Here is a 22,119-nt window from a genome sequence, read left to right on the forward strand (position 1 = left end):
TGGAGTCACATATTCTGCCCCTGTATGTCTTACTTTTTCTATTAACAAAATAAAATATAGTTCTTACCTTAGAACAACTTTTATTTAATACTTAAAACACATAGCAAAAAAAATAAACATTATGTCATTAATAATAATACTATAATTAGTAATATTTAATCATAAGTATTTAAGTTCTAAAAATAGGTCTTCAAAAATACTGAGGAAGGGGGTGCCTGGGTGGCTTAGCTGGTTAAGCATCCAACTCTCAGTTTCAGCTCAGGTCATGATCTCAGGGTTGTGAGATTGAGCCCCACTTTGGGCTCCATGCTCAGTGGGGAGTCTGCTTGAGATTCCCTCTCTCCCTCTCCTTCTGCCCCCACTCGTTCTCTCTCTCTTTCTCTTTCTCTCAAATAAATAAGTCTTTTTAAAAAGTACTGAGGATGTTACAGCTTTCGTGGTTTAATTTAGAGATATAACCTATCATTTAACTGTCACAAAACTGTCTTCCCCCTTTACCTGAATAGAAAATTAAACCATTAAAACCTTTCCTAGTACTAGCAGAATAAATGGAAATACATGATCAGAGATTTCACAAAAGAGAGAGTATAATAATCCTTGCTTCCAGTAATTATAAATGTTCAACCTTCCTATTAAGGAAATGGGTACAGCATTAATATATAAATATTTTCACCATTTATGTTATTAAAAGAAAACAAACACAAGAGCCTATTGATGGCAGCTGTCCACTAAAATCAGCATTCTCTTATATTGGTGTTGGTGGGAAAAGTGCTATAGCTTTTAGAAAGTAACTATCTGGTATGTCATAGGATAATTTTAAAACGAAGAGTAATTTACCAATAATCACAGTCCTAGAATTCCCTTCTAACAAAAAAGTTGATTACAGTAGGATCTTTATCACAAATTTGGCTGTTATACCTTTATCTATGTTAGTGAAAAATAATACAAGTATCTGAGAAGAGGAGACTAAGAGACTCTTAGTGCCTCCATTCAGTGTGATATATGGCCATTGGAATATGTTTAAAGTAACTCCCTAATAACATTTTTAAATGCTTATGTTATAATAGCATGACAAATTCAAAGTCAAGAACACGCCATAGGCTGCACGTTATTTTTTGTTTTTCATTATTCAGCAAACATCTATTCAGATCTTGTTTTTGTCTTCCACCAGAATAAGGGGATTCTCTTCTCTCTTCCTCCATCTATTTGCATCCCGACTGGATCTCCACCTCAGACCCACTGATGTACTCCACCTTCTCGCGCGGCTCCAGGTCTCCGGCCATAAGAGGACATTGGATCCAGCCTGAGGTTTTATTCTGGTCGGGTATACTACCCTGAAAGCCTGCCGAGCACCCTCCACATTCTTTTCATTTCTCCCCTGACCTATAACCTCTCATTTGAAGTAAATACACATCTCGGGAAATAACACATCCCTGTACTCCTTTCCTTTAGTCTTGCAACTGTCAGGTTGCTGCCATGAGTGAAAAAAAGAGGACAGTTGGTGGGGGCTAGGAATTTGAGAAAGAGAAAGAAGCATACTTGGCCCCCTTACCAAAAATTTCATATATATGAGGTGGGGAAGGAGGCTGCCTTTCTGCCCAGCAAACCTTCAAGCTCTCAGAGCTAAGGCCTGAGAGCGGAGGTGAGTTAAATTCTCCTTCTGCTTTATTTTCTCACCTGCCATGCACTTTGCCATTAGTAGGGGAGCGTACAGGTCATGGTCTTTGAGTTTCAACCCAGCTTCTGTGTCACCGCAGCAGATGGAATTTCCTTCTGTCCTCCAGAATGCGGGCTCCTAGGATGTGTAGTTTCTAGGGGCTTTATTCATTTAGTTTTATTTGGTTTTAGGATCTTTACTTATTTAGTTTTATATGCCAGTAGTAGCCTAATGGAATAATGGGAAAGACCATATCACACACTGAGTTTTAAAAGCAAATTTGGTAGCACAAAATCTAAATAGGCATTGTTAAAAAGTTGCCATTACCAAGAGTGTTTAAAATACCTTAATCACAGCTTACTGATTTAAATTAGTTGCTTATAATATCTTGTTGTAAATAGCTTTTTTATATTTCTTTGGAAATTGCATATAACTTCGTAAATAACTTTTTAAAAATTTATTTTAATAAAAATCTATTTGGGGTTCTGCTACCCTCGTATCCATTTCAAAATTTGTCTTCCTTTCCCTAGATAATGATCCTAAGGAAAATGTTTAATTGAGATGATCTGAGAAACAAGGTAATGTAAAAAGAGAAAAATAATTTTGTTTAATTTATGGACTTTAAAAAAAATTTTTAAAAGATTTATTTATTTATTTTAGAGAGAGAAAGTGCGTGAGTAGGTGGAGGGACAGAGGGAGAGAGACAAAGAGAAGCAGATTCCCCTCTGAGCACGGAGCCTCACATGTGGGTCAACCTCAGGACCCTGAGACCATGCCCCAAGCCAAAAATCAAGAGTCGGATGCTCAGCCGACTACTTATGGACTTTTAAAAAATGATGGCATCAGATGAATTTTATTAAACTGCTTCAGGAACAAAATGTCCATTGAAAATATCAGAGACATCATCTTCTAGATGGAGAGAAATGCAAATGTCAGCCAACAATGCATTAATGAGATTTTAGTTCTATTTACTTACAGAAAGTCTAGGAGTTAGCACTGCATGCAAATCTTCAAGCCACAGAAACACTGCAGAAAGATGAAACAATGAAAGTGGCATGCCAAAAGGTTTCAATTAAAGTAGAGTCATGAATGCAATTTAATTGGGATCTCCTTCCAGGGCCAGAAATGGGGCCTCCTGTTCCGTCAGGGCTGTGCCTTGCTGTGGCTTATGTGTGAACAGCTACATGCTGAGGGTCTTACAGTCACTCTTTACATCAAAGCTGGAAGTCAAGCTTCTCCAGTGACTTTCAAGCAAGTTAAATAAACACCCATCAGGGAAAAGAGGGAAAGCTGTGGTTGAGAAAAACAGAGAGAATTCAAAACAGCAAGAAGCAGCAGATATCATAGAGACCCACTTTGTCCACCCCCACCCCCATTTGGCAGGTCAAGGATATGACCTCCCCAAGTTTCTCAGAACTGTGATGAACACAACAATACACTGTCCATGTCCCCTTTCAAGAATGGATTCACTGCTCAGATAAGAGGAATGTGGTCAGCAGCGAGCCTCCAGCTGACGGAAACTTCAGGGTCGGCCTCCTCTACCCAGAACTGCTTCCCCCATGGTCACACCCTTCTCAGTGCAGCCTGTATCTAATGACCTAGCACGCTGTGGGTATAAAGGTTCAGTCATTAATGTATGCAGTATGATTCCAGGTGGCTCTAATATAGCAAAACCACAATAAAATAAATAGAAAAAGAGGGTGAAGTAGAGAATAAAACAGTACCAGGTGATAGGATTAGTATACAAATCACATTCTATAAAGTCCTATACACTTGCTAGTGGTGGATTGCAAATTTGAGTTTAATAAGAAATGTGCCCTCTGGGGCACCTGGGTGGCTCAGTCAGTTAAGTGTCTGACTCTTAATTTTGGCTCAGGTCATGATCTCAGGGTCATGAGATCAAGCTCCACATGGGGCTCCATGCTGGGTGTGGAGCCTGCTTAAGATTTTCTCTCTCCCTCTCCCTCTGTCCCCCATCCCTGTCCCCTGTTGTACTGAAAGAAAGAAAGAAAGAAAGAAAGAAAGAAAGAAAGAAAGAAAGAAAGAGAAGGGGAAGGGGAAGGGGAAAGGGAAGGGAGGGGAAGGGAAGAGAGGGAAGGCAGGGAAGGCAAGGCAAGGAGGAAGGAAGGGAAGAAGGAAGAGAGGAAGGAAGAAAGAGAGAAAGGTGCCCTCTGGTTCCAGGGAAAACGGCAGAATAGGAGAACCTGAGCTCACCTCCTCCCATGGATACAACTAGATAACACTCACATCTGTGTAAATAACCCAGAAAATGACCCAAAGACTAGAAGAAAATCTCCACAACTAAATGTAAAGAAGAGGCCACATCGGATTGGGTAGGAAGGGCAGAGACTCTATGAGAACTACATGGACACATGGGACTGTCTGCAGGAGGGAGGGAGCTGCTGGTATGGAGAGGGAAGAGAAAAAGACTGTCACATTGGGGAGGAGCCTGCACAAGGAAGATGAATCCCCATAATATTTGGCAAAAACTAGAGGGGCCAAATTTCATGAGTTCTCACAACTTAAAGCCTGGAACTTTAACAATCAGCAAGCTCAGCTCTGGGAGAGAGAGGGTGATAGGAAGCCAAGTCCCCACCCTTAAGGAGACAGCACAAGAAACAGCCTACAGAAATTCGGCATAGAAGCATCAGTTTGAAAAATGCCTGGGGCATATGGGAGGGAGAATTATTTACTGTCCCAGAAGGACAGAGATTATTGGGAGAATCCTCCAGAAACAAAGGAGCTGGCAGGTGCCATTTCCACCTTCGTCCCCCCTCCCGACCTCCCAGCAAAAACATATGGTCACCTGCAGGAACCAGCATGGCACCAGCATTCACTACCTAACTCGCTTATGCAGTGTCCCACCCCCTCCAGCCAGCCAACCTCAGTTCCAGCTTTGTGGGTCCCTTCCCCTAGAAGACCCAAACAAATCCTGCCAACACCAAGTCTCCCAACCACATGCTTTACAGGGCCTCAGTCTTGGTGGCTGCCACTGGTCACCTCCCACAGAGGATGTATGCACCATGTTATTAAAACTGCACACCTGCCCCCACACGCGTTACGGATGGGCCCAACAAGCCCTGGTCTCAGTGGTGGCTGCAAGTCCCCTGTGGAAAAGGACTAACTCGCAAAACTTGCAGGCACTGCATGCCCCACCCACACATGCTTTGCAGATTGGCCTCCACTGGCTGTGTCTTGGCAGCAGAGGCATAGCCCCTCTGGCAGACAACCACTATCACCTAGTTAAAAGTTCATGCTCCACCCACTACTTTCAAGAGCAGGAGACTTTGCTGACTTTCCTAACACAGAAACAAACACAGAGAGTTAGACAAAATGATGAGACAGAGGAACGTGTCCCAAATGACAGAACAGGACAAAATTATAGCAAGAGACCTAAGCAAAATGGAGATAAGTAATATGCCTGATAGAGAATTTAAAGTAATGGTCATAAAGATACTCAATGGACTTGAGAAAAGAGTGGAGGACATCAGTAAGACCCTTCACAAAAAGATAAAAAAGAACCAATCAGAGATGAAGAGCACAATAATTGAAATTAAAAATACACGAGATGGAATAAGTAGCAGGCTAGAGAAAGCAGAAGAACAAATCAGCAACTTGAAGGATAAAGTAATGGAAAGTAATCAAACTGAGCAGGTGAGAGAGAAAAAGAAATATGCAAAATGAGGACAGACTTAGGGAACTCAGTGACTCCATCAGCTGCAATAATATTCACATTATAGGGATCTCAGAAGAAAAAGAGAAAAGGGAGCAGAAAATTTCTTTGAAGAAATAATAGCTGAAAATTTCCCTAATCTGGGGAAGGAAACAAAAATTCAGATCCAGGAGGCACAGGGATAACCCAACAAAATTAACTCAAGGACACTTACAAAAAGTCATGTAATAATTAAAATGGCAAAAAGTAGTGATAAAGAGAGACTTTTAAAAGCAGCAAGAGAAAAGAAAGCACTTACATACAAGAGAAACCCCATAAGGCTGTTAGTGGATTTTTCAACAGAAACATCACAGGCAAGAAGGGAGTGGCATGATATATTCAAAGTGCTGAAAGGAAAAAAAAATCTGCAGCCAAGAATACTCTATCTAGCAAGGCTATCATTCAGAATTGAAGGAGAGATAACAAGTTTCCCAGAAAAATGAAAGTTAAAGGAATTCATGACCATTAAACCAGCCATTCAAGAAATGTTAAAGGGGACTCCTCAAGTGGAAAAGAAAGGCGATCAGGAAAAGTAAGAAAAGCAGGAAACACAAAAGCAGTAAAAATAAGTGTATCTATAAAAATCATCAAGGGACTCACAAGATAAAAGGATATAAAGTATGACACCATATACCTAAAATGTGGGGAGGAGAGGAGTAAAGAATAGGTTCAAACTTAAGTGACCATCAACTTAATATTGACTGTTATATGCTTAAGATGTTATATACAAACCAAATGGTAACCACAAATCGCAAACCAGTAATAGAAATGCAAAAAATAAAGAGAAAGGAATCCAAGCATATCACTAAAGGAAGTCAACTTACGGTGGGAGAAGGGAGCAAAAGAAGAAAGGAACAGAGAATATCTATAAAAACAACCACAAAACAAATAACAAAATGGCAATAAATACACACTTATCAATAATTACTTTGAATTTAAATGGACTAAATGCTCCAATCAAAAGACATAGGGTGACAGAACGGATTAAAAAAAAAAAACATCTGTAAGCTGTCTATAAGAGACTCATTTCAGACTTAAAGATATGTGCAGATTGAAAGTGAGGGGCTGGAGAAATATTTACCATGCAAATGGATGTGAAAAGAAAGCCAGAATAGCAATACTTATATCAGACAAAATAGACTTTAAAACAAAGATTGTAATGAGAGACAAAGAAGGACATTATATAATCATTAAGAGGAAATTTCAAAAAAAGACATAACAATTATAAATATTTATGCACCCAATATGGGAGTACCCAAATATATAAAACAGTTAATAACAAACATAAAGGAACTAATCTATAGTAATATAATAATAGTATGGGACTTCAACACCCCACTTCCAACAATGGACAGATCATCCAAACAGAAAATCAATAAGGAAACAGTGGCTTTGAATGACACACTGGACCAGATGGATTTAACTGATGTATTTCGAACATTCCATCCTAAAACAACAGAATACACATTATTTTCAAGTGCACATGAAACATTCCCCAGAATAGATCACATATTGGCCCACAAAACAAGTCTCAACAAACCTGAAAAGATCGAAGTCATGCCATGCATCTTTTCTGAATACAACGCAATGAAACTGGAAATAAATCACAAGGAAAACTTTTGAAAGACCACAAATACATGGGGGTTAAATAACATGCTACCAAACATTGAATGGGCCAACCAAGAAATCAATGTGAAAAATAAATACATGGAGACAAATGAAAATGAGAACACAATGGTCCAAAATCTTTGGGATGCAGCAAAAGCAGTTGTAAAAGTTTATAGCAATACAGGTCTACTTCAAGAAGCAAGAAAAATCTCAAATAAATAACTAACCTTATACCTAAAGGAGCTAGAAAAAGAACAAACAAAATGCAAAACCAACAGAAGAAAGGAAATAATAAAGATTAGAGCAGAAATATATGATATAAAATAAAAACTTAAAAAAAAAGAACAAATCAACGAAACCAGGAGCTGGTTCTTTGAAAAGATCAACAAAATTGATAAACCTCTAGTCAGATTCGTCAAAGAGAGAGATGGCATAAATAAGCAAAATTAGAAATTAAAGAGGAGAAATAACAACCAACACTTCAAAAATACAAAGGATCTTAAAAGAATACTATGAAAAATTATATGCCAACAAATTGGACAACCTAGAAGAAATGGATAAATTCTTAGAAACATATACCACACCAAAATTGAAGCAGAAAGAAATAGAAAATTTGAACAGACCAATTACCAGCAAGGAAACTGAATCAATAACCAAAAAACTACCAACAAACAAAAGTCCAGGACCAGAAGGCTTCACAGGTGAATTCTACCAAACATTTAAAAAATTGTTAATACTTATTCTTCTCAAACTTTTCCATAAAATAGAAGAGGAAGGAAAACTTCCAAATTCATTCTATGAGGCCAGCATTACCCTGATTCCAAAACCAGATTGTCATGCCACAAAAAAGAGAACCACAGGCCAATATCTCTGATGAACATAGATGAAAAAAAAATCCTCAACAAAATACTACCAAACTGAATCCAACAATACGTTAAAAAAATTATTCAGCATGATCAAGTGGGATTTATTCCAGGGATGCAAGGATGGTTCAATATTCACAAATCAGTCAACATGATACATGACATCAATTGAGAAAAAGAATAGAAACCATATGATATTTCAATAGATGCACAAAAAGCATTCAATAAAATACAAATTCCATCCATGATAAAAACCATCACCAAAGCAGATTTAGAGAGAACATACTTGAACATAATAAAGGCCTTATATGAAAAACCCACAGCAAACATCATACACAGTGGGAAGAACTGAGAGCTTTTCTCTTAAGGCCAAAAACAAGACAAGGATTTCTACTCTCACCACTCTTATTCAGCATGATATTGGAAGTCCTAGCCATAGCAATCAGACAAGAAAAAGGAAGAAAAGGCATCTGAATTAGTAAGAAAGAAGTAAAACTTCCACTATTTGCAGATGACATGATACTATATATAGAAAACCCAAGAGACTCCACCAAAAAACTACTGGAACTTATAAACGAATTCAGTAAGGCTGCAGGATACAAAATCAATGTATAGAAATGCAACAGGCTGCATTTGAAGCAGCAGAAAGAGAAGCAGCAGAAAGTGAAGAAAACAATCTCATTTACAATTGCACCAAAAATAATAAAATACCTAGGAATAAACTTAACCAAGGAGGTGAAAGACCTGTACTTTGAAAACTATAAAACATCGATAAAAGAAACTGAAGACAACACACAAACAGCTGGAAAGACATTCCATGCTCACGGATCAAAAGAACAAATATTGTTAAAATGTCCATACTACCCAAAGCAATCTACAGATTTAATGCAATCCCTACCAAAATAACATAGCATTTTTCACAGAATGAGAACAAACAATCCTAAAATTTGAATGGAACCACAAAAGACCCCAAATAGCCAAAGCAATCTCAAAAAAGAAAAGCAACACTGGAGGTATCACAATGCCAGATTTCAAGTTATATTACAAAGCTATAACAAACAAAACAGTACGGTACTGGCACAAAAAAAGACACATGGATCAAGAGAATGGCATAGAGAGTCCAGAAATAAACCCATGATTATATGGTCAATTAATCTTCAAGACAGAAGGAAAGAATATGCTATAGGAAAAAGACAACCTCTTCAACAAACAGTGTTGAGAAAACTGGACCGCAACATGCAAAAGAATGAAACTGCACCACTTTCTTACACCATACACAAAAATAAACTCAAAATGGATTAAGGACCTAAATGTGAGACCTGAAAACAAAAAAATCCTACAAGAGAGCACAGGAGGTAATTTCTCTGACATCAGCCATAACAACATATTTCTAGATACGTCTCCTGAGGCAAGAAAAACAAAAGCAAAAATAAACTATTGGGACACCATCAAAATAGAAACTTCTGCACGGTAAAGGAGACAACCAACAAAACTAAAAGACAACCTAATGAGTGGGAGAACATATTTTCAAATGACATATCCAATAAAGTATTAGTACCTAAGATATATAAAGCACTTAAACAATTCAACACCAAAAAATCAAATAAATCAATTAAACAATGCGCAGAAGACACGGACAGACATTTCTCCAAAGAAGACATACAGATGGACAATAGACACATGAAAAGATGCTCAACATTGCTCTTCATCAGGGAAATGCAGATCAAAACCACCATGAAACATTACCTCGCACGTGTCAGAAAGGCTAAAATCAAAAACACAAGACACAAGTGTTGACGAGGAAGTAAAGAAAAAGGAACCCTTGTGCACTATTGGTGGGAAAGCAAACAGGTGCAATCACTGTGGAAGACAGTATAGAGGTTCCTCAAAAAATTAAAAATAGAATTATCATATGACATAGAAATCACACTACTGGTTTTTTGGGGTTTTTTTTATAATAATATTTTTTTATTCTATTATGTTAGTCACCATACAGTACATCCCTGGTTTCTGATGTAAAGTTCCATGATTCATTAGTTGCGTATAACACCCAGTGCTCCATGCAATACGTGCCCTCCTTAATACCCATCACTAGCCTATCCCATTCCCCCACCCCTCTCCCCTCTGAAGCCCTCAGTTTGTTTCTCAGAGTCCATAGTCTCTCATGCTTCATTCCCCCTTCTGATTACCCCCACTTTCTTTATCCCTTTCTTCTACTGATCTTCCTAGTTCTTATGTTCCATAGATGAGAGAAACCATATGATAATTGTCTTTCTCTGCTTGATTTATTTCACTTAGCATTATCTCCTCCAGTGCCATCCATGTTGCAGCAAATGTTGAGAAATCGTTCTTTTTGATAGCTTAGTAATATTCCATTGTATATATGGACCACATCTTCTTAATCCAGTCATCTGTTGAAGGGCATCTTGGCTCCTTCCACGATTTAGCTATTGTGGACAATGCTGCTATGAACATTGGGGTGCATATGGTCCTTCTCTTCACTACGTCTGTATCTCTGGGGTAAATACCCAGTAGTGCAATTGCTGGATCACAGGATAGCTCAATTTTTAACTTTTTAAGGGACCTCCACACTGTTTTCCAGAGTGGCTGTACCAACTTGCATTCCCATCAACAATGTAGGAGGGATCCCCTTTCTCCACATCCTCTCCAACAATTGTTGTTTCTTGCCTTGTCAATTTTTGCCATTCTAACTGGCGTAAGGTGGTATCTCTGCGGTTTTGATTTGAATTTCCCTGATGGCTAATGATTTTGAACATTTTTTCATGTGTCTGTTAGCCATTTGTATGTCTTCATTGGAAAAGTGTCTATTCACATCTTCTGCCCATTTTATGGTTTATTTGTTTCTTGTGTATTGAGTTTGAGAAGTTCTTTGTAGATCTTGGATACCAGTCTTTTATCTGTAGTGTCATTTGCAAATATATTCTCCCATTCCATGGGCTGCCCACACTACTGGTTTTTTACCCAAAGAATATGAAAATACTAAGTTGAAGGGTATATGCACCCCAGTGTTTATTGCAACATTATTTACAATAGCCAAATTATGGAAGCAGCTCAAGTATCTACCAATAGATGAATGGATAAGAAAACGTGGTATATATACATACATATATATGTATAAATAATACAATATTATTCAGCCATTAAAAAGAATGAAATCCTGCCATTTGCAGCAACATGGATGTATCTAGAGTAGAACACTTAGTGAAATAAGTCAGAGAAAGAAAAATACCATATTTGATGCATTTGTGGAATTTAAGAAATAAATGAACAAAAGGGGGAAAAAGAGAGAGAGACAAACCAAAACCAAAACCAAAACCAAAACAAATCAAAAAACCCCCAGACTCTTAACTAGGGAGACAAACTGATGGTTACCAGAGGGAAGGGAGGGGGGATGGGTGAAACAGGTGAAGGGGATTAGGAGGACATGTATCATGAGAGCACTGAGTCGTGTAGAGAATTGCTGAATCACTCTATTGTATACCTGAAGCTAATATAACACTGTATGTTAACTACACTAGAATTAAAATTTAAAAAAAAAGAAAAGAAATGTGCCCTCTGAATTAGTAATGAATCAATGAGTGAATGAACGATTAAATAAAAAATATAAAGGCTACAAAAATTACTAAGAAATGTTAAAGTATCTAAAAATACAAAAAGACAAATCATGATTTAGGTTGTAAAGATAATCATGCAAATATTCTTCCCAAAGTAATGCTAACTTTGATGCAATCCTAATGAAATTCCAAAGAGTTTAGGAAATTGACAAAAAGGGGCACCTGGGTGGCTCAGTTGGTTAAGTGTGTACCTTCGGCTCAGGTCATGATCCTGGGGTCCTGGGATCGAGCCCCTTGTCTGGCTCCCTGCTCAGCGAGGAGCCTGCTTCTCCCCCTGCCTCCTCCCCGCCATTCATGTTCTCTCTCTCTCTCTCTCTGTCTCTCTGTCTCTCTCTTAAATAAATAAATAAAATCTTAAAAAAGAAAAGGACATTGACAAAAATATTCTGAAGTTCACCTGAATGAAAAAACATACCTGTATTTTTTTTAATCCAGAATAAAAAGCGGGAATTGCACTACTAGATGAAAATATATAATGAAATACTATTAACTGCAATGTGAGAGATGGGCAGAAAAAAACCCAGATGATATCAATCCCACAAATGATAAGAGACAGAAACAGACCCAAGTATAACATTAGAATTTAGTACAAAAACCATGTATCGCTTCTCATGATTCTGAAATTATGGTAGGGCTCTGAGAGATGGCTTATTTCCACCTCATGTTGTGTGGGCTAGAGCCACTCAGCTGGGGCTGGAAGATCCAAGATGGCTTTCACCATGTGTCTGGTGCTTCAGCTGGGGTGGCGGGATTGGACTGAGACTGGCTGGACCTTCTGCCCTCTCCCCCTCCCCCACACTTCCCCTCCCCCTCCCCCACACTCCTCCTTCCTCTCTCTTCTTTCTCTGTCTGCTAGTCACACACCTCTCCCCCTCCCCCACCATCAATCTCTCTCTCTTCACCTGGACTCTTCATCTGTCAGTAATGTAGTGTGAGTTCCTTTACACAGTGGCTGATATGTCACAAGAGGGAGAACCCAATCCGCCTGGTCTTTTAAGACCAACAGTAAGCACAGCACAACCACAGCTGCTTCCATTGGTCAAAGCAAGGCACAGCAGCCCAGGTTCAAAAAAAGGTAAATAGACTCTAACTCTTGACTGGAGGACTTTCATGTGCATACACTGTCCCATTGCTCATGTCTACCTCTGCAGACAACCTACCAGAATAAATTTGTTACTATTATGAAATACATATGCACACGCGCACGCACACTCAGGCCCATTTGGTTTTGCAGACTAATTCTATTAAACATTCTCTTCCAAAAGATTAAAAAAAAAACGCTCCCCAGCTCACTTTATATTGCTTTTATAATTTTGATTCCAAAGCATACTGAAGTACTACTGCAAGGAGAATTAGCCAGTCTTATTTAAAAATATAAATCAAAAAGTACCTAGATAAAATATTATGAAATCAAATCCAGCAATGTACAAAATAAATAATGCATGGTGTCCAAATGCAGTTCACATCTGAAAACATTAGTGTAATCCAACCGCTTTAACAAAATAAAATAGTGGATGAGAGAAAATGATTTTTTATTATTCAAAAATAATTCGTGACTTTAAAGAACTCTTAGCAAATAAAAATAAAAGTGAACTTCCTTAACCTGATAAGCAGAAACTCCTGAAAGCCTACAACAATCACCCTGAAGGGTGAGAAGTCGTAGCATTCCTTTTGAACATGATAAGGAGACCCACAATCAGTACTTCCATTCAACATTGTACCAGATGCCCTAGCCGAAGGGTAAGGAAAGAAGAAAAGATAAGCGGCATATAGGTTGGAGAGGAAGAAACAAAACAATTATTTCCTGATGATATTTTTTAACATTTAGAAACTCCAAGAAATCCTTCCAACTACCAGAGCAAACAACACAGTTTCGCTAAGTTGTTGTCGAAAATTCCAATGTAGAAAATGCCAATATGTAATATCAACGCATTCTCCTACATAAATAATCCAACAAAGCTCATATGGCTTATTCAAAAAAAGACACCAAAATTAGCTATTATAAATGTAAAACAAAACATATCTTAGTCCCAAAGAAACTCTTATGAATTAGTGTTGCTTTTAAATGAAACTCTCAGACTATCAGAACATACAGACTAATGTCAAAGCAAATGGAAAGAGATTTTCCAAGTGTAAAGGGCACGGAAAGATTCATAAAGCAAATAACTGATAAATTAAACTCCATAAAGTTTGTTAAATGGTATAAAAAATATTATAACACTGAAGTGACGAACTGGAAAAGTAGCCATAAATAAGGCAAAGATTTGATACCCTTACTATACAAAGCATACTTCTAAGTCTTCAAATCCATTGGAAGAATACTACTCCTCCCAATAAAAATAGTAGCAAAGAAAATTCATGCAAGAAAATATCACTTATATTCATGTGAATGAAAGGTTAGCCTTATCATAATAAAATAATTGCTTATTAAAATAACAGTGATGTCTTACTTTTTAACCAGCAAATGGAAAATAACACCAAGAAAACGTAATTTGTGTGCAATGACACAGGTCCTTTCCCACATTGCTGTTAGGAGTTGAAGGCACACAACCAGACCCCAGGCTGTGTTTAAGTTACGGAGCACAACACAACACTCTGTGCGGGACCCACCGCCTGGGTCCGTATCTTTTTATGTATCCCAGAGAAATCATTATATATTTGTATTTATAGTATATACATTCATCTATTTTACACATAATCATATTTAATATATTTACATTATGTAATTACACGTGAATCCATATATGTATGTACAGAATGGTCCATGTTATGACTTAAACTCTAGAAAAACTGCATATGCAACAAATGGAAAATGGTTAAATAAGTTATGGCTCACCAGTAATTGATTTCAAACTTTGATATGCTTGGGAACCCTTCCTCAAGGAGAATTTTGTACAGAAGCCCAATATAGAAATTAGTTAAGGGTGGAGCTGCTGTTTGAAAATCCCAAGGGGAGCATTGAGCCCAATTGATTCAATAGCTTCCCTCCCAATTCTTGCTTCTCCCAAGCCCTGTGGTGGCCCTCAAGACACCTCAATGAATCCCCAAGACTACATGGAAAACTGAAAAAAAAAACACCTCTATACAATAGTATAAGACTATTCAATTCATACTCTGAAAAACGTGTAATAATGAGAGCAATGGCTCAGGATAAAATATCACATAAAAATTAATATATAGAAAACTGCATTCTGTATGATCACAACTAGATAAACACATGTATATAAATATCCAGCGATTCTTTCTTTCTTCTTTACAGTTATCTGTAATTTTCAGCTTTCTTACCAAAACCATGAATTCCTTTCATAATTAAGAGGAAATGGAAAAATTATTAACAAACATGTGTAGTTTGCATTCAGGCCCACTAGTTCATGCTAGAATTATTATATGCATCTGTAGGGAAAAAAATCTTGGAATTTTTAAGAAAGTTTTATTAGAAACAGCGGAAGAGCTCTCCAATAAGCTACCTCTGGGACATTTATCTTCAGTGTTATTCAGAGCACATCTGATCTCAATTACAGCCCCCCAACTGGCTTTAGGAGCCTCTGTGTGCCTCCAGCCATCTCCACAGCAAATTGCCTCAGCCGTGGTCAAAGTCAAAATTTCTCAGTTGCCTTGGTTGACCTAGAAATGTTTTATGTAATTTGCCATTATCTGGAAGGGAAACAGTTGTTAGAAAATAAATCTTTTTTGGCTTTGTCTTGTTAAAGGGGTGCCAAGAAATATTCTTCATCGTTCAGACATACCAGAAGAAAAATAAGAAATATTCAGTAAAATAAATGGAATCTCCAAAGTAAATCCAAAGAAAAACCACTGTTAATCTATCTCTAGAGACTCAAAGTGTAGGGTGATTTGTTTTTTCATCTTTGAATATCAGAAAGAGGGCATCTATAAGGACTGAACATGGAAATAAGAGGCAGAATTTTTATTTTTCTTTCCTTCTTCCATTCATTACAGATTTGCCCAAAAATCTGTAAGAAGATGATAATGTACTAGCATCTGGGAAGAGAAATTCATGCCCAGTGGAAGAGAGTGGAGGCAGAAACATAAAGAAACGGCTGCAGTTTATTGAAGAGTGCTAGAATAAGGGTGTGTGTAAGCAGTTTGGGAAGTGCAGAGAAGAAAACCACTCCCTTACTTTCCTAGGAGTGGAGGAACAAGGGAAAAAAAAATTGTGAAGGGGGATGCGGAGGGGAGGCTGGAGGCGGAAATATCCTAATACCTCTAATAACTCATGCAGCTTTACGTTGACGATCGCTAATCTCAAAGGGTCCCTGAGAGCCTCAGGGCAATTCAACTGTATTTCAGTAGCTCATTCACTCGCCTACTCTCCGTAACTGATTTGTACCCTTTTCTGTCTCCTCAAACCTCCAACACTTCCTCCCCTTCTTCTATCTCAGAGGCTGAGACTGCCTGCTTTCTCACTGAGAAAACAGAAGCAACGGGAAGAGGTTTTGCCGTACTCCCACCACCACGTCTACTGACATAGCGGTGTGTGCGTCCTTATTCTCCATCGTCCCTCCTGTGGCCACGGCTAAACTCGTGGCCTCTGAGCTGAGGCCAAGCCCTCCACTTGTGCGGTAGGTCTCATCCCTCTTGCCAACTCAAGAACACTACTTCAACAATTGTCTCCTCTCTCCCCTGCATCTTCAATTTCCCTCTCTCTACTGAGTCATTCACATCAGCGCACAAAAATGCTAGATCTTAAAATAAAACCCTCACTTGACCCCACATTCCCTCCCAGCTACCACAACACGTCTCCGCCCTCCTCTCCTGCAAAAACGCTATGAAAGGTTGACCTATAGATAGTGTCTCAAATCCCACTCTTCCCATTCTCTCTTGAATGCATTCTTGTCAGGCTCTCTTCCCAATCACTCCACTGAAACAGCTTTCATAAACATCCCCAAACCTGTCTCCCGCACTCACTCTCCATCCCTCACCTCCCTTGTCCCATCACCATTTGATATACCATATATTTACTTGCTTGTTTGTTGCCTCTCTCCCCCAACTAGTCTGTAGTCTCCAGGAACTCTACCCCAAGGGCCCGGAACGTTGCCTGGCACAAGGAATCAATGAATTTGTGTACCATGGATAAGTGAGATAAATAAATCACCATGCCTAAGATTATGCAACTATCCAGTTGGTGAGCAGAGGTCTACACCCAGCTGTACCTGGCTTTCACCCCGTGTACCCCCAAAGCTTCATGCTACCAGCTGGGCCTCTGGTGAGGTGACTGAAATAGAGGGCAGTATCGTTAGTGACGTAGGGTCTGTAACAGGAGGAGGATTTGCCATGGAGAGTTGCGAAACCATTTACTAGTTTGCAAAATAAGCATAACATTAGAGAAATTGCCTCCTTACTCAGAGGTGAGCAATCTGGCAATCTCATAGACCTACTACACAATCCAGAATGAGAAATGGAACCACCGCAGCCTCTAAATGACCTAAGCAAATGTCACGAAGCCCAAGCTTACACACGAGGAGCTTAGTGGGTTCCCTCGGGGCCGCAAGTGGAGGGATAGGTATTCCAACCACAGAAGCTTAAAAGCCACTGACGAAGAGGTGCTAGAGGGCGCACACCCACCCACACACACACAATTTCCAGCAGACTTTGCAAGAACTTAAAGGACATAGTGAGGTTTCATTCAGTCTTACCACAGCCCTTCATACCTCACGAGCCCTTTACACCTCAGCAGTGATTCTCCTGCAAGACAGTCGAATGCAGGATGCATAAGACAATTGTTTAGAGCAATGATCTGAGGTTATGAGGATAAGACTGAGTTGTATTTAGTATCTTCTATTTTATTTTTATTTTTAAAATTTATTTAAATTCAATTAATCTTCAAGTATCTTCTATTTTAAAAAGGCAGATAGGAAACTCATACATTTTAGAAATATCCATAGATTGTGGTTGCAACGTTTTAAAGCCTGCAGTTGAAGAGGTAACATTTCTGAGGAGGGGGAAATGAATTTACTAGAAGAGCCCAACCCCCAATCATGCTAAATAAATGGGACATTAGTGTACTGCTTCAAAGGGTATATAAAAAAAAGTGGATTTAAGTGGATAAGTGGATTTAATTTTTATTTTTAATTTGTGTTGAAGTCATGCCAAAGGCATTGGAGAAGTGATACATATATCACAACTTGCATCATGGAAGTAACATCTGATACCAACAATCCAACACAAGCTGGTACTCACTGGTCCAGGGAATGGGAGGTTGCTGACATTAGTAGGTCTACGATCTTCTAAAGAGAGATGATAGTCTTATTTGTGGTTAACTAAGTATTTTTCCAAGTAAGAGACTGATTTTTCTAAGAATAGCAGTATAATGTTCTTAAAACTGAAAATAAATTAGCAGTATCAAAGAAAACTCCAATAATCAGGCTCTTAACTCTGCAAACCAAAAAAGAGAGAGAAATAAGAGCTTAATATCAAAATTTTCTAATTTTTTCCACCCTCATTAAGTACTTCTGGGGTCAGATTTCACTGCCGGCATTACCGATAGCATATGGAAGCTTGTTTTTGTCACATATGTGAAGATTTATTTAACTTGAAAGCCCTCCCCAGTCCATGCAGATTGAAACCATAACTAAACACCTTGTCACATGTTTCCTATTGTGACTACGCATACATAGCCTTCCAAAGAATAATTAATATTCCAGTGTGCAGATTTTGCCCAGACTTTCAAAAGGTAGATTCTACATCTTGAGAAACTAAAAAACTTATTTATGATTTTTAATCAGGAAGACTGTTCAAAAGACTGTTCAAAATAAGACATGGAAAACAACTCATTCTCCGGAAAATGGGAAAATAAAGCTTTTGGAAAACCAATTTCCCCTTCTCTTTGAGCCAGATTCTAAAATCTGTGGTAAAAAGATATTACATGAGGAAAAAAAAATCTTTTTTTCTGTATTCTGTAGTCCAAATAGCATATGAGATACTTTAAAGACAGAATTTTTGCTTTTGAGGGGAATGGAATGGTTTCCTAAATGTCATTAGGATCATCACTCTGCCTTGTGGCCCCTACAATCTGATATCCAAACATACAGAATTCAAGGCAATATAACAAAGCAATTAAGACTATAAGCTCTCAAATCAGACAGATTTGAGTTTGAATTCTCCATTCTACTTATTCTTACTATTCTTGAGCTATTAACTTCTATGAGCCTTGTTTTTCTCATCTGCAAAATGGGTTAAAAGTATGGCCTGTTTCATACTTTCGGAATTACTGAAAGAATTAATGAAATAATACAGGGAAACCACCTGCCATAGAGTGAATGCTCAAGTGCCGTTATTAGTGATTTCAGTTATAAACGTGATTGTGATCATTTTGGTAAGTAGCATACACAGCTGTGAGTGAGTCTGGTTTCCCTTTACCACCACTTGCCTGCCTGGCACACAGTCACATAATACTTCCTTCTTAAATATTTTATAACAGACTGATGAAAGGATGAGTTTTAACCTGGATCCATGCTCTTAAAAGTCAAGAAATGTAATGACTCTTCTCTATTCCATTTGCTCTACCCTCGTTGTTCCTTCAACTTTCTTCTGTACTTTCAGAAACAAGTGAAGGAAAGAATGAGGAGACTTGGTGACAAACAGGAGAATGTTTTTGAGGATTTGAACGTTGGAGAGCATGAGGTTTACTCCTGAGAGAGTTGAAATGGGGCAACATAAAATGAAATATGAAGGACAGCCAGCCCAAGTGAGAAGAAAACAAATCCCGACACACATATCCGTCATTGGTATGACTTACTAAAAAGCCAGTCTAGTAGCTACTTTTTGCCCCCCACCCTCCCTAATTGTGCCTTGAGCCTTTTGCATCTCTTTAAGACCAACTCCCTTCGTGTGCTAGCTGTATTTAAAAAGTAGCAGTGAACAAAAAGTTTAATTAACCGGGTAAATTACAAACCAAGAAATGACGACAATAAAGAAGGTACCAGCAACATAACTGCAGGACTGACAAGGGGTGTTCAGGTAAGTTCAGTGGACCCTGAACTACTGTGTAGTCTTCACCGAAATCCAAACAAAAAAGGAAAGTTCAGTCCCTTCTGTTTTCATACAGGGCTTGATGAGCATGTTTTGTCAATTATTATCCATGACTGACCGTGACATTAGAAAATGTTATTTCTTCATATGAAAAGAACCTGGCACTGACCCTTCTCTGTTGTGCTTCTCATCCCCCACATAACTATGCCCCTTCACCTCTGTTTTTTATTCTTCTTTCTTCTTCTTCTTCTTCTTCTTTTACTTCAGGATTTATAAAACGCTTTGAAACATGTTGTTTCCAGATGTAGGTCCCAAGTGCCCTGTCATTTACTTCCTGTCCAAGCACAGAGCAGATGGAATTACACAAGTTTGGCCGTAGGATTCCACCCTCCAATGCCTTCATTAAACTTCAGGATTTTAAAAGAGTCTGCCCGGTTCCTGGCAGGGACCTTTCCATGCTTCCACCCCCAAAGCTGTAAATTACTACCTCATTAAACTCAATTGTAAATGATTAGGTGTCTGGTATGTACTTTCCTTTCCCTGCAGCCCCCTTGGAGTAATTACTGCATCCCAGGCCTCCATCCTTAACTCAGCACATGATTCAAGCAGTGCAATGTTGGAGTAGCTCATTGAGGCAGGAGGTTTTATTTCTCTGAAGGTATTATAACTCTATCTTTCGGTTCCAAAAGCAGGAGATTTGTGATCTTTCAGTTCCCGTGGAGCAATCTCTCTTTTAACAAGAGAAAGCTGTAATCAACAGACCTTTTTCAAGAATTCGTTTTTCTTTCTACCACACAGGCCGTTGGAACTACAGAACTTTTGTTTTTTCGGAGGATCAGTGAGATAATTTAACATTTTTAAAAGGCTGCTGTTGCTGCCATTAATTTCCATAGGTAGAGATCACCTGAGAAATGTTTAAAAGTGGGTTTTTGTTGTTGTTTGGGATTTTTTGTTTTTTTGCTTTTTTTGTGGGGTTTTTTTGTTTTTTGTTTTTGGTTTGGTTTGGTTTGATTTTTGATACAAAGAGAAACAAAGGTAACTCAGGTAACCAATGCCTAGTCACTTAAGTCTGATTCTTTTATGATGGTTGTTTTACAAAACCTTGAAGAGTCTGGAGAGGTCGTGGGTAAAGGGTAGGAGGGGGAGAAAGAGGAGGAGGGGCTGTCACACTGAATAAATAATCTATCCCAAATTCCCAGCCTGGTTGCCATCACGTTAGCAGGAAAGGTAAAACTAATATTCCCTGAGGGGCAGAAGCTCAGAAGTTCAGTCCTCTTTCTTATGGAGACACTGCCTCTTTAGTTGATTCATTGGTTTGAGTCTTAAGATTTTTCACTGTGCCTGTCTTGGGCTTCTCTGCCACTTGTTTCACTGTAGTCCATCAGTTATATTTCACTACGTCCCTGGAATATAGGTAAAGATAGTGACTTGTCATATGGAGGAAGGAAATGAGGGCCATTAAGCAAAATGCTTTAGCTAAGGTCAAACAAGTATTAGCAATACAGTCACTGCTGAAGTAGACTTTCCACCATGTGTGAAGGAAAATGCAAAAATTGGTGATGGAATGGATCATCGTTCATTTCTAACTCAGCCGAGGAGTGTGTTCCTGGGTATTACAGATGATCCTAACGGAAACTCATTTAGATTTGGACATGACACACGAGGGGTAGACCAGGTAGCTTAGGTGTTCATTTGTCTGCATTCGTTTGTGTGCGGAGAAAGTTCAAATGAACTTTGCTTGGGAGACCACTCTCTAATTGGGGTGGAATAATAGGGTAAAACTTGGTCTTGGTTCCTAGCCAAGCACCTTGGAGTAGACAACAGTAAAGTGGTAAAGGAGCTATTGCCCCAAGGAAGGAAAAGAAGCATAGTGTTACCCAGGTGACAAAGAATAACATATAGTCAGGAAGGGTGCGGGCTCCTCCCTTCTGCCCACACACAGCATAGCTTTGGTTTGGTGAGGACTGAAGGAACTGCAGTGTCCCTCAGGCACCCCAAGGGCCTGAGAATTGCCATCTTTTGGCAATGTCATCAATGTTGTCATGGCAGACGCCAGCAACGGTGATGATGCTGAGTTACAGTTCTCGGGAAGTTTCATGAAAAAGCTGGAAATCCTTTGTTAGTCTTAGGCAAGGCCAACAGAATTTATTACTATAATCATCCCAACCAGACCTATGGTCTGGTGAGTTCTGGGAACATCAATTTACACAAAGGAACACTATTTAAATTAGTACCACAAAATGGGCACAGAAAAAATTAGCTGGTGAAGTAGACCGAACAGAAGCAAAGCAGGTTTGTGAAATACTTCATGTTAACTATGGTTTAGGCAATTCACTCTCTGATTAATTTTTTTATTCCTTTTTAAATTATCATTTAAAAGCCTATTCCCATTTTAAGATTATTTTCCCCCATAGAGGAGAAGAAACAAAAAAATGATATATGTCAAAAACCCTGCTGTAGGGCTACATTTTTATGCAATTCAATATCAGGCAACACTAATCTAGGAGGATAGATACCACAATGCAATTACTTCTGGGTTGGGGCTGTTGACCGGGAAGGAACATAAGGAAACTTCCTAGGGATGTGAAAATGTTTTATAGTGTAGTGGTCTTGTGTAGTGGTCATAAGGGGTATACACATTTGTAAAAATTCATT

The sequence above is a fragment of the Ursus arctos genome, unplaced genomic scaffold, assembly GCF_023065955.2.
Source record: "Ursus arctos isolate Adak ecotype North America unplaced genomic scaffold, UrsArc2.0 scaffold_18, whole genome shotgun sequence".
NCBI classification, from domain to species: domain Eukaryota; kingdom Metazoa; phylum Chordata; class Mammalia; order Carnivora; family Ursidae; genus Ursus; species Ursus arctos.